Below are 14,512 nucleotides of genomic sequence, written 5' to 3'. Positions count from 1 at the left end.
GCTACAGGCAAGGAGGTGGAGGTGGGTGGGGATGAAAGGAGGTGGCGCGGAGCCTGCTGGATGCGATTACTGGAAGGGAGCCATCCTCACGGTGACTGGGACCCTAGTCTGTCACTTCACTTCACTTTGCTTATCTCATGGTGGAACTCTCTCGGAGGTTTAGGAGCATCTGAGCTCGCCAGAGGCGCTCAGCAGGAGGCCCCCAAACCCCAGAGGTGCTGAACGCAGGTTGCTCGGTCTCCCTCCCCGGACCCCAGGCCTCTGGAGCACAGCTCCGACAGGGTTCCTGGACCCCGTTCCCTCCCAGCTCCACGCGGACGGCCAAGCACAGGCAGCTCGAGTTTATTCCGTGCTATTTACAGGCAGCCCCGCCCGCCCAGGCGCGGGATCCCAGCCGAACCAGGAGCCTTTAGAAGGCGGCGACGGCCTCAGCGACGGGGACGCTCCCCCGACCCCGCGGCGCCTCCTCGTCCAGCCCGCGGCGGCCCTTGCCGATGGCCAGGCGGGGCCGGCCGCGGTTCAGGCCGTCCAGGAGCGCGCGGCTGGCCAGCGCCCCACAGCGCGAGCAGGCGCCGGGGCGCGGGGGCCTCGCGGTCCGGGCCAGCGCCAGGCGCTCAGCCGAGTGCACGAGGTCCAGCACCGCCGAAGGCCGCGCCGCCTCCAGGAGCTTGAGCAGGTCGCGCGCGTGGCCGCGGAAGGCCTCGGGCGCGTAGACGCACTCCTCGGAGAAGTTCTGCGACGCCAGCTGCAGCGCGCCCCCTCGCCCGGGGAGCCCAGCCCGCCGCCCCGGGCCAACCGCCTCGCGTCGCCCCGGAGGAAGTTCATGAGCACCGTCTCCGCCATGTCGTCCGCGTTGTGGCCTGCGGGGGAGAGCACAGGTGAGGCGGGGCGCAGGGGCGCGCAGGGCCACGGAGCCCCGGGGACCCGCGGGGCGGCAGGAGTGGAGGGGAAAGGAGGGCATATAAGGGGCACCGTCGAGTGGATGAAGGCTGAAGGAGGACGCACTCAGAAGAGCCCACTTTTGCGATTGCACCAGACTCTGTGCTAGTTGCCCTTTCGGGTGTTTTCCCCTGAAAACACCATTTCAGCCTCAAGTAAGACTGTGGCACTGGAGATTCTCAGGAGAGCTGCGGGTCCAAGTGCCTCTGGGCACGCACATCACAGCCTGTAGAAAGACCAGGGAGAGTCAGTGAATATGCACACACCAGCCACCATGCCACCAAGCCAACTCGGTTATCCATCTTGCCCTCTCACACCTGACTAAGCACCTTAGGGCTTCTCTAAGCAGCCACACTTCCCCTCGTCAGGGCCTTTGCATGAACTGTCAGAACACCTGCCCCCACTCTTGTTCATCCTTCATCAGATGACTCCCAGAGGCTTCCGATCTCAGCTGCCTCAGGGAAGCTTTTCTTAATTTCCACCTCGCCCCCTTCACTAGGACCTCATGCTGTAAACGCACAGGATCTCTGTAATTTTCCTTACTAGCACTTGTCCAGTTATAATTGTATATGGGAGAATCCCACAGGAGCAGAGGCTATCTCGGGTACCATCATAACACCAAACATAGATACATTTACCGTTTTTCTTTGAAGGTCTTGTAGAACTTGGCTGAGAATCCATCTGGTCCTGGGCTTTTCTTGGATGGTAGGTTTTTAATTGCTTCTTCTATTTCATTGCTTGATATTGATCTGTTTAAATTGTGTATGTTCAGTTTGGGAGGAGCATATGTCTAGAAATTTGTCAATGTCTTCGGTAGTTTCTATTTTGTTGGAATACAGATTTTCAAAGTAGCTTCTCATTATGCTCTGTATCTCAGTGGTGTCTGTCGTGATATTTCCTTTTTCATCATGAATTTTAGTAATTTGAGTTTTCTCTCTCCTCTTTTTTAGTGTGGCTAAGGGTTTGTCTATTTTGTTTATTTTCTCAAAGAACCAACTTTTTGTTTTGTCAATTTTTGAATTGTTTCTTTTGTTTCAATTTCATTGATTTCATCTCTGATTTTAATTATTTCCTGTCTTCTACTACTTTTACTGTTATTCTGTTCTTCTTTTTCTAGGGCTTTGAACTGTAATGTTAGGGCATTTAGTTGTTGACTTTTCATATTTTCTGGAATGCGCTCCATGCAATGAATTTTCCTCTTGCTACTGCTTTCATAGTGTCCCAGAGATTTTGATATGTTGTATCATCGTTCTCATTGACCTCTAAGAATTGTTTTATCTCCTCCCTGATGTTTTCTGTTATCCATGTTTCATTCAATAGCATATTATTTAGTCTTCAGGTGTTGAAGTAATTTCTGTTTTTTATTTTGTCATTGATTTCTATTCTCAGTTCATTATGATCTGATAGAACACAGGGCAGTATCTCTATTTTTTTTGCATTTCCTAAGGGCTGCTTTGTGGCATAACATATGGTCTATTTTGGAGAAGGTTCCATGTGCTGCTGAGAAGAAAGTGAATCTGCTCGTTGATGGGTGGAATATTCTATATATGTCTATTAAGTCCAGGATATTGATTGTGTTATTGAGTTCTAGTGGTTTCTTTGGTTGGTTTTGTTTGGAAGATCTATCTAGTGGTGACAGCAGTGTGTCAAAGTCACCCAGAATTATTGTGTTGTGGTCTATGTGATTCCTGAAATTGAGAAGGATTTGTTTGATGTACAGGGATGCACCATTGTTTGGGGCATAAATATTTACTATCATTATATCTTCCTGATTTATGGTTCCCTTAAGCAGTATGAAATGTCCTTCTTTATCCCTTCCGACTAACTTTAGCTTGAAGTCCACTTTATCTGATATAAGGATGGAAACCCCTGCTTTTTTACTGAGTCCATGTGCATGGTAGGTTTTTTCCCATCCTTTCACCTTTAGTCTGTGGATGTCTTTTTCTATGAGATGAGTCTCTTGCAGGCAGCATATTGCTGGGTCTTTCTTTTTAATCCATTCTGTCAGTCTATGTCTTTTGATTGATGAGTTTAGACCATTAATGTTCAGGGTTATTGTTGAGATATGATTTGTATTCCCAGTCATTTGGCTTATTTTTGGTTTTTAAGTTGGCTTGGTTTCTCCTTTGAGTGGTTTTTCTCTAAGGTAGTTCCACCCTTTGCTGACCTCCATTGTTGTTTTCCATTTCCTCCTCATGGAATATTTTATTGAGAACATTCTGTAGTGCAGGCTTTCTATTTGTAAATTCTTTTAACTTTTGTTTATCATGGAAGGATTTTATTTCATCTTCAAATCTGAAGGTTAGTTTTGCTGGGTATAGGATTGTTGGTTGGCAACCATGTTCTTTCAGAGCTTGGAATATGTTGGTCCAGGCCCTTCTAGCTTTTAGAGTCTGGGTTGAGAAGTCGACTGCTATCTGTATTGGTTTCCCCCTATATGTAATCTGATGCTTTTCTCTCGCGGCCTTCAAAATCCTATCTTTATTTTGAATGTTAGGCATTTTCATTATAATGTGCTTTGGTGTGGATCTGTTGTGATTCTGTGCATTTGGTGTTCTATGAGCCTCTTGTATTTGATTTTCCATTTCATTCTTCAGGCTTGGGAAATTTTCTGATATTATTTCATTGAATAGGTTGTTCATTCCTTTGGTTTGTATCTCTGTGCCTTCCTCAATCCCAATAATTCTTAAATTTGGTCTTTTCAGGATGTCCCATAGTTCTTGGAGATTCCGTTCATGATTTCTTACCATCTTCTCTGTTTGGGCAACTTTATTTTCAAGATTAAATATTTTGTCTTCATTGTCTGAGGTTCTGTCTTCCAAGTGGTCTAGTCTTTTGGTGATGCTTTCCATTGAGTTTTTTATTTGGTTTATTGTTTCCTTCATTTCAAGGATTTCCGTTTGGTTTTTTTTTTTTTTTTTTTTTTTCTTTTTTTGAGAATCTCTATCTCTTTGTTGAAATGATCTTTTGCTTCCTGCACTTGCTCTTTCAGCTTATTGGTATTATCATTCATTGCCTGCATTTGCTCTCTTATCTCATCCTTTGCTTCGTGAATCATCTTAATCATGTGTAATCTGAAATCCTTTTCTGACATTTCTTTTACCATACTGTCATTGGATTCTATTAATATAGAATCTAGATTTGTTTGGATCATTTTCTTCCCTTGTTTTTTCATGTTGTTCCTGTATCTTCCCCTGTAGCAGTGCAGATCTGGGGTATTACAGATTTCCCCCTATAGGCTTATAGTGGCCCTATAGGTTTCCAAAACCTTTTCTTTAAGGGGAGATCAATATTAGCAGTGCCCAATTCAGACACTATGCAATCCTAGACCAAATAGCCCCTATGAGGACAATAACAAAATTGTCATAATAAACAGAATGAGTTCAAATATTATCTTCAGTAAAACAAACAGGTTTGCAATAAGGTCTGCAGTTTCTAATGGAGGACAAAGAGGATGCAGAGGGATGTAGAATGTAACTGTTAATGGGATAAGAGAAGAATATACAGAAGTTCTAGAAAATAGAAAGGGTGAGAGTGTAATCAAAAGAAATTGGATGTTAGCATGCAAAAAAGGGAGAAAGAGACTCTGAGGGAACTGGTAAACAAAAGGAAAAGAGAGCAAGAAAAGTAAAGAAATAAAAACTTAAATTTTTTCAATAAGGAGAAGAAAGAAAATCTACTGTATAACAGTCATATACTAATGAAACCTCCCAGTCTTCAATAGCTGATGCATGAGAAGTACCTGACAATGAGCTTCAAGTCTCCAGCAGGCGTCTCAGGATGGGATTTGCCCCACCTAAAGATCGGAGCTGCAGCTTCCAGGATTATCCAAGATGGCTGCTGTGGCTTCCAAATGTGTTAGCAAATGGGGAGCTGCATTTCAGGGTGTGGACATGGTCAGCTGGAGGTCCTTAAGGTGGGGTGTGGTTGGTCAGGCAGGGGTCCTGGAGATCGAGTGTGTTTGGTGTGGTTGTGGGATCCCGGAGGCCGGGTGCAATCAGTCAGTCTGGGGTCCCGGTGATAGGATGCAGTCAATTGGTCTGGGGGTCCTGGCAGCAGGGAGCAGTCAGTCAGTGTGAGGACCCTAGAGGCAGGGAGTGATCGGTCGGGCTGAGGGATCCTGGGGACAGGGCTCAGTCAGTCTGGCCATGGGTCCTATGGGGCCTGGCTATTGTCTCAAAATGGAAGCAGCCATGTGTAATCAAACCTGCAGGTACTGTAACAGTGAACTTCCAGGCAACAGCAGGCAGCTGGCGCTCCACTGGCAGTCGGCAATCAGTTTGCTGACTGTTGTTGGACGATTGGAAGGTGAACCTCATGTGTTGGGTGATGGATAGGTGTAAGGTAGATGATGGATAGGTGAGAGGCAGGCAAATGGCGGATGATAGGCACCTGACAGTGAGCAATCTGCACTCAAAAAAGGCGTTGATATGCTGGCAGACTGCAGGTGATCACAGCAGACAAATGGGGTAAACAGCAGGGGATCGATAAGCAGCAAAAACTGCCTCACCAAGAAACAGATATCCTCTGCTTGAAACCGGAGTTACGGAGCAACAAGGAACACAACCTCCCTCTAGTCCGCCATCTTGGATCTCCCATTTACTGTTTTCAACCTCTAAGTGCTTTAGGAGTAACTCATCCAATGCCCAACAACTCAAGGATCTAGATATTATTAATATCCCCACTTTACAAAAGAGGAAACCAAATTTAGGTGATTTGCTCTTGGCTACAATAGCTTGTACCTAGTACAGAGTAGATGGTCAATAATTATTTGTTCAAGTAATGAGTTGGAGAGAAAGAGAGTTAAAGAGAAGCCAGCAGACAAAAGTAATTCTGACACAATTTTGTTCACACTATAGATGACGTCTTATGGGGGATACCCCTCTATACCTGGCGCTTTGTGGAGTTTGAGGCAGGAGGATCTTAAGTTTGAGGGATTTGCAACTTAGCCAGACTCAGTCACAAAATTTAAGGCGGGGGGCAGGGCGGGCATGCTGGTGATGCAGCTCAGAGGTAGAATGCTCTTGGGTTGGATCCCCAGTACTGCAAAACAAAAAGAAAACAACAAACGACACACCCAAAAAGCACTGTTTGGGTTTTAAAAAAAACAACAAGAAAAACCGTTTTTAAAATGACAAAATGTCTTTTTAAAGTAGGGAACTCCAGCCCTAGCCTCTAGAAGGCAGTCCCTCTACCCCTCTATTTGCCAGTGTGTGCGTACCAAGAATGACAGCAGGATCAGATGCTTTAAAGTTTGTCCTTGTTCCATCTCTGAGAGGCGCACATACTTCTGAGAACCTTCAGGGGGCTCCAGCCCCAAACTGGAGCATGCGCATATCCCATATCCTTGTTGGGCTCCTCCCTATAAGTTATGTCCAGGGTCTCCTCTTTACCCCTTGGGCATGCACCCAGTTCCCTCTCAGCGCCTGCTCTTTGGCATAGGTGCCGGACTACTCTCTTCTGGTCGCCTGTGCTCACGCACCACAGTATGCGTGGCTCTCAGGAGGCCTGCCCCTTTCTCCAGCACCACACCACCCCGCAGAAGGTACAGCAGGAGCTTAGTGGTGCTGCTGGCCACAGCGGTCATCATCAAGCCCCGGAATAGGTCCTCACAGATCACGAAGGTGAGTGGCATCTCCCAGCGTGCCGCCTGGCTGCCAGCACGACATCTGGAGAGCGGCTGATGGCTGGCCCACCACCACAAGGCTCAGGGAGATGTCCAGGTGCAGCGTGCAGCACTTGCGTGAGCATGGTAGAGTCCTTGCTGCCCAAGGCGCGCACGTCACCACACCACCACACCACCACGCAGAAGCAGGTGGCCAGCAAGCACCGTGTGCAGCACCTGGGCCTCAAAGGCAGAGTAGCACACTGGCTGCGCTGCGTGGCCAGAGGTGCACGACAGGTGGGCATCGTGGTGTTGGCTTCCCCTGAATCAAAGGGGGAGAATCGGGTTACGCGTGGAGTCTGGACTGTGGGGAGGCTGCCTGGATAGCGTCCTTGCAGTAATGGACCAGGCACAGGTGTGTACAACAGGAAGCTTCTTCTGGCCAGGGGCTGGAGGATTATATCTGGCTAAAGAGAACACTGCGCCTGAAAAGCTGCTCAGATTGCACCCATATACTTCAAAGAGTAAAGGCCTAGGGAGTTTCAGGGGAAAAGAGAGAGAGGCAGGTTAGACTCAGAATTAGGTTGTGTCCCTTCCAGAGGGATGGGGGTACCGTTCAGGACCAGTTGCACAGCCTCCCTTGTTGCAGCCCTGACCAGAGGGACAAGGTGGATATCATTGACCCGGCCCTCTAGGATTGTTTGGAGTGCCTGGGAGGGAGGTGCAGGGCTCTTAAGGACAGAGGGCAGCCAGGGGACTGCCGCTCTGTTGACAGAAGGTAGATAAATCTGAAAGACCAATTGGATTTCACTGTGGGGGATGGGATACTGTCTCCAGGAATGGGTCCTGGGTACTTCCTCTGAAAGGAAGGAAGTCACCTCTAGAGAGACATGGGCACCTCTGTGGACACCAGCTGGGGATGCACCTGTTTTAAGTGCACAAGTGTCTGTGGCCCCATGGAGACTTGAATCAGCCCATCCTAGATCCCTCCCTCTCTGTTCTTCCCTTTCCTGCCTCATCCGTCCCCACCCAGCCAAGACCTCAGCCCTGCAGCTGCACCCTCCTTGACCGTGTCTGCCTGATGAGCCCATAAGAATGCAAAAAGCTATATAAAGAACTCAAAAAAATTAACACACACAAAAAATAACCCAATCAATAAATGGGCTAAGGAACTGAACAGATACTTCACAGAAGATATACAACTGATCAACAAATATGTGAAAAAAATGTTCAACATCTCTAGCAAGTAGAGAAATGCAAATCAAAACTAAGATTTCATCTCAATCCAATCAGAATGGCAGTTATCAAGCATACAAGCAATAATAAGTGTCAGGATGTGGGGGAAAAGGCACACTCAGACATTGCTGGTGGGACTGCAGATTGGTGCAACCATTATGAAAAGCAGCGTGGAGATTCCTCAGAAAACTTGGAATGATGGGCCGGGGTTGTGGCTCAGTGGTAAAGCGCTTGCCTAGCTTGCATGAGGCACTGGGTTTGATCCCCAGCACCACACAAAAAACTAAATAAACAAAATAAAGGTATTGTGTCCATTCACAACTAAATTTTTTTTTAAAAAACTTGGAATAGAACCACCATTTGACCTAGTTATCACACTGTTTGGTTTATACCCAAAGGACTTAAAATCAACATACTACAGTGACGCAGTCACATCAATGTTTATAGCAGCTTAATTCATCATAGCTAAACTATGAAACCAACCTAGATGCCCTTGGACAGGTGAATGGATAAAGAAAATGTGATATATATATGATAGAATATTACTCAGCTTTAAAGAAGAATGAAATTCTGGCATTTGCTGGTAAATGGATGGAGTTAGACAGTATCATGCTAAGTGAAATAAGCCAAACCCAAAAAACCAAAGGCTGAATGTTTTCTCTGTTATGCAGAAGCTAATTCACAATAAGGTGGGGGATAAGGAAGAATAGAGTTACTTTATATTAGATAGAGGGGAGTGAAGGAAGGGAAAGGGGTCCGGGGGTAGGAAGGATAGTAGAGTGAAACAGACATTACTACCTCACATGTATGACTGCGTGACCGATGTGTCATGCAGTGTGACTATGCAATATGTATAGTCAGAAAAATGAGAGATTATATTCTATTTATGTATGACCTATTAAAATGTATAAATGCATTCTGTCAGGTACAACTAGTTAGAACAAATAAAATAAAACTAAATAAAGGTAAGTGGATTACAACTTTAAAAACGTGCAACAAGCTCAGCCCCTCCCCTCAAACCACCATGGTCTCCAGCTTGGACTACGACAGTAGCCTCCTCACCATTCAGAGCAGGTCAGGCTGCTTCTAGGATTTAGAATGTTTAGATTCATATCATGACTGTATATTTCCTGTCTATACCACGAGGACAGGGGCAAGTGTCACTCAGACATCTATCAGGCATTTAAACCCCATCTTCCTGGTTCCTTTAGCCTAACATGCTTCTCCCTCAGTAAAGGGCAGCTCCACCCTCCCAGTTGCTCAGAGCAGAAGCCTTGGGGTCCAGGACCATTCTTGTCACTCTCCTTGTGCGTAGCTCCAGATGCAGCCATCCTCCACCTCTCCTTCACTTGTCCCCCTGCGGATGCCCCTTGGGACCCTCAAACCCTGTCAGGCTGTAGCTTCAAAACAGATCCAGGGATTTTGGCTCTGTCCTGCTTCAGAGCCCCAGGTTGCTCTGCTCTCCAGGGGCTGAAGAAATCTAGGGAGAAGGACTGGCTCCTGAATACCCAGAAATGGTTCACAAAACTGGAGAGACACTGCCCTGAATGAAAGCAGGGAGCTTTAAGCAGAAAGTTTCCAGAGATTGCTCACTGTCAGGCATCTATCATCCGCCATTTGCCCGCTTCTCACCTGTCCATCGCCTGCCTGCCTTATACCTATCCATCACCCAACGCACAAGGTTCACCTCCCGATCGTCTGACAACAGTCAGCAAACTGATCGCTGACCACCAGTGGAGCACCAGCTGCCTGCTGTTGCCTGGAAGTTCACTGTTACAGTACCTGCAGGTTTGATTACACATGGCTGCCACCGTTTTGAGGCAACAGCCAGGCCCCGAAGGACCCCTGGCTGGACTGATTGGGCCCCGTCTGCAGGATCCCTCAGCCCAACCGATCACTCCCTGCCTCTGGGGCCCCCACATCGACTGACTGCTCCCTGCCACCAGGACCCCCAGACCAACTGACTGTGCCCTATCACTGGGACCCCAGACCAACTGATTGCACCTGGCCTCCAGAATCCCGCAACCACACCAAACACACCCAACCTCGAGGACCCCTGCTGGACCAACCGCATCTCGTCTCCAGGACCTCCAGCTGACCATGTCCACCCCTGAGCTGCAGCTCCCCATTTGCCAACATATTTGGAAGCCACAGCAGCCATCTTGGATAATCCTGGAAGCCGGAGCTCCGATCTTTGGGTGGGGCAAATCCCATCCTGCGATGCCTCCTGGAGGCTTGAAGCTCATTGTCAGGTACCTCTCATGCATCAGGCTACTGAACACTGTGAGCTTTCATTACTATATGACTGTTATACTGTACATTTTCTTTTTTCTCCTTTTTAAAAATTTAAGTTTTTATTTCTTTACTTTTCTTGCTCTCTTTTCCTTTTGTTTACCTGTTCCCTCAGAGTCTCTTTCTCCCTTTTTTGCATGCTAACATCCAATTTCTTTTGATTACACTCTCACCCTTTCTATTTTCTAGAACTTCTGTATATTCTTTTCTTATCCCATTAACGGCCACATTCTACATCCCTCTGCATCCTCTTTGTCCTCCATTAGAAACTGCAGACCTTATTGCAAACCTGTTTGTTTTACTGAAGATAATATTTGAACTCATTCTGTTTACTATGACAATTTTGTTATTGTCCCCATAGGGGCTATTTGGTCTAGGATTGCATAGATTGCTAATATTGGGCACTGCTAATATTGATCTCCCCTTAAAGAAAGGGTTTTGGAAACCTATAGGGCCACTATAAGCCTATAGGGGGAAATCTGTAATACCCCAGATCTGCACTGCTACAGGGGAAGATACAGGAACAACATGAAAAAACAAGGGAAGAAAATGATCCAAACAAATCTAGATTCTGTATTAGTAGAATCCAATGACAGTATGTTAGAAGAAATGTCAGAAAAGGGCTTCAGATTATACATGATTAAGATGATTCATGAAGCAAAGGATGAGATAAGAGAGCAAATGCAGGCAATGAATGATAATACCAATAAGCTGAAAGAGCAAGTGCAGGAAGCAAAAGATCATTTCAACAAAGAGATAGAGATTCTCAAAAAAAGAAAAAAAAAAAAAACCAAACGGAAATCCTTGAAATGAAGGAAACAATAAACCAAATAAAAAACTCAATGGAAAGCATCACCAAAAGACTAGACCACTTGGAAGACAGAACCTCAGACAATGAAGACAAAATATTTAATCTTGAAAATAAAGTTGCCCAAACAGAGAAGATGGTAAGAAATCATGAACGGAATCTCCAAGAACTATGGGACATCATGAAAAGACCAAATTTAAGAATTATTGGGATTGAGGAAGGCACAGAGATACAAACCAAAGGAATGAACAACCTATTCAATGAAATAATATCAGAAAATTTCCCAAACCTGAAGAATGAAATGGAAAATCAAATACAAGAGGCTTATAGAACACCAAATGCACAGAATCACCAACAGATCCACACCAAGGCACATTATAATGAAAATGCCTAACATTCAAAATAAAGTTGGGATTTTGAAGGCCGCGAGAGAAAAGCATCAGATTACATATAGAGGGAGACCAATACAGATAGCAGCAGACTTCTCAACCCAGACTCTAAAAGCTAGAAGGGCCTGGACCAACATATTCCAAGCTCTGAAAGAACATGGTTGCCAACCAACAATCCTATACCCAGCAAAACTAACCTTCAGATTTGAAGATGAAATAAAATCCTTCCATGATAAACAAAAGTTAAAAGAATTTACAAATAGAAAGCCTGCACTACAGAATGTTCTCAACAAAATATTCCATGAGGAGGAAATGAAAAACAACAATGGAGGTCAGCAAAGGGTGGAACTACCTTAGAGAAAAACCACTCAAAGGAAAAACCAAGCCAAATTAAAAACCAAAAATAAGCCAAATGACTGGGAATACAAATCATATCTCAATAATAAACCTGAACGTTAATGGCCTAAACTCATCAATCAAAAGACATAGACTGACAGAATGGATTTAAAAGAAAGACCCAGCAATATGCTGTCTGCAAGAAACTCATCTCATAGAAAAAGACATCCACAGACTAAAGGTGAAAGGATGGGAAAAAACCTACCATGCACATGGACTCAGTTAAAAAGCAGGGGTTTCCATCCTTATATCAGATAAAGTGGACTTCAAGCCAAAGTTAGTCAGAAGGGATTAAGAAGGACATTTCATACTGCTTAAGGGAACCATAAATCAGGAAGACATAACGATAGTAAACATTTATGCCCCAAACAATGGTGCATCCCTGTACATCAAACAAATCCTTTTCAATTTCAGGAATCACATAGACCACAACACAATAATTCTGGGTGACTTTAACACACTGCTGTCACCACTTGATAGATCTTCCAAACAAAAACCAACCAAAGAAACCACTAGAACTCAATAACACAATCAATATCCTGGACTTAACAGACATATATAGAATATTCCATCCATCAACAAGCGGATTCACTTTCTTCTCAGCAGCACAAGGAACCTTCTCCAAAATAGACCATATGTTATGCCACAAAGCAGCCCTTAGGAAATGCAAAAAAATAGAGATACTACCCTGTGTTCTATCAGATCATAATGGACTGAGAATAGAAATCAATGACAAAATAAATAACAGAAATTACTCCAACACCTGGAGACTAAATAATATGCTATTGAAAGAAACATGGATAACAGAAAACATCAGGGAGGAGATAAAAAAATTCTTAGAGGTCAATGAGAATGACGATACAACATAACAAAATCTCTGGGACACTGTGAAAGTGGTATTAAGAGGAAAATTCATTGCATGGAGTGCATTCCAGAAAATAATGAAAAGTCAACAACTAAATGACCTAACATTACAGCTCAAAGCCCTAGAAAAAGAAGAACAGAATAACAGCAAAAGTAGTAGAAGACAGGAAATAATTAAAATCAGAGCTGAAATCAATGAAATTGAAACAAAAGAAACAATTCAAAAAATTGACAAAACAAAAAGTTGGTTCTTTGAGAAAGTAAACAAAATAGACAAACCCTTAGCCACACTAAGAAAGAGAATGAGAGAGAAGACTCAAATTACTAAAATACATGATGCAAAAGGAAATATCACGACAGACACCACTGAGATACATAACATAATGAGAAACTACTTTGAAAATCTGTATTCCAACAAAATAGAAACTACTGAAGACATTGACAAATTTCTAGAGACATATGCTCCTCCCAAACTGAACCAGGAGGACATACACAATTTAATCAGATCAATATCAAGCAATGAAATAGAAGAAGCCATTAAAAATCTACCATCCAAGAAAAGCCCAGGACCAGACGGATTCTAAGCTGAGTTCTACAAGACCTTCAAAGAAGAACTCATTCCAATACTTCTCAAAGTATTCCAGGAAATAGAAAAGGAGGGTACCCTACCAAACTCATTCTATGAAGCTAATATCACCCTCATACCTAAACCAGGAAAAGACACATCAAGGAAAGAAAATTTTAGACCAATATCCTTGATGAATATAGATGCAAAGATCCTTAACAAAATATTGGCAAACCATATCCAAAAACATATTAAGAAAATTGTGCACCACGATCAAGTGGGGTTCATCCCTGGAATGCAAGGATGGATCAACATTCGTAAATCAATAAACGTAATCCATCATGTCAATAGACTTAAGGATAAGAATCATATGGTTATTTCAATTGACACAGAAAAAGCGTTCGACAAAATACAACACCCCTTCATGCTCAAAACACTAGAAAAAATAGGGATAGTAGGAACATACCTGAACATTGTAAAGGCTATTTATGCTAAGCCCATGGCCAACATCATTCTTAATGGAGAAAAACTGAAACCATTCGCTTTAAAAACGGGAACAAGACAGGGATGTCCTCTTTCACCACTTCTATTCAACATTGTCCTCGAAACTCTAGCAAGAGCAATTAGACATACTAAAGAAATTAAAGGGATACGAATAGGAAAAGAGGAACTTAAGTTGTCACTATTGGCGAATGACATGATTCTATATTTAGAGGATCCAAAAACCTCCTCCAGAAAACTTCTAGACCTCATCAATGAATTCAGCAAAATAGCAGGCTATACACAAGCGATGAAACACCTGAAAGGGAAATGAGGAAAACAACTCCATTTGCAGTAGCCCCCCAAAAAATAAAATACTTAGGAATCAATCACAAAAGAGGTAAAAGATCTCTACAACAAAAACTACAAAACATTGAAGAAAGAAACTGAGGAAGACCTTAGAAGATAGAAAGATCTCCCATGTTCTTGGATAGGCAGAATTAATATTGTCAAAATGGCCATACTACCAAAAGTGCTATACAGATTCAATGCAATTCCAATTAAAATCCCAATGACATACTTTACAGAAATAGAGCAAGCAATCATGAAATTCATCTGGAAGAATAAGAAACCCAGAATAGCTAAAGCAATCCTTAGCAGGAAGAATGAAACAGGGGGTATTGCAATACCAGAACTTCAACTATACTACAAAGCAATAGTAACAAAAACAGCATGGTATTGGCACCAAAATAGACAGGTAGATCAATGGTACAGGATAGAGGACACGGACACAAACCCAAATAAATACAATTTTCTCATACTAGACAAAGGTGCCAAAAATATGCAATGGAGAAAAGATAGCCTCTTCCACAAATGGTGCTGGGAAAACTGGAAATCCATATGCAACAGAATGAAACTAAACCCCTATCTCTCACCCT

At 43.9% G+C, this 14,512-nt stretch overlaps 1 pseudogene; it reads right to left on the bottom strand.

The window, feature by feature from the left end:
• Positions 1 to 409: 409 nt before the first annotated feature.
• Positions 410 to 7,223, bottom strand: LOC124966177 (cytoplasmic tRNA 2-thiolation protein 1-like; annotated as a pseudogene).
• Positions 7,224 to 14,512: the final 7,289 nt, after the last annotated feature.

The sequence above is a fragment of the Sciurus carolinensis genome, chromosome 16 (assembly GCF_902686445.1).
Source record: "Sciurus carolinensis chromosome 16, mSciCar1.2, whole genome shotgun sequence".
Classification (NCBI taxonomy): domain Eukaryota; kingdom Metazoa; phylum Chordata; class Mammalia; order Rodentia; family Sciuridae; genus Sciurus; species Sciurus carolinensis.
The sequence above is the reverse complement of the archived record's forward strand: the minus strand, read 5'-3'. Positions and strand labels throughout refer to the sequence as shown.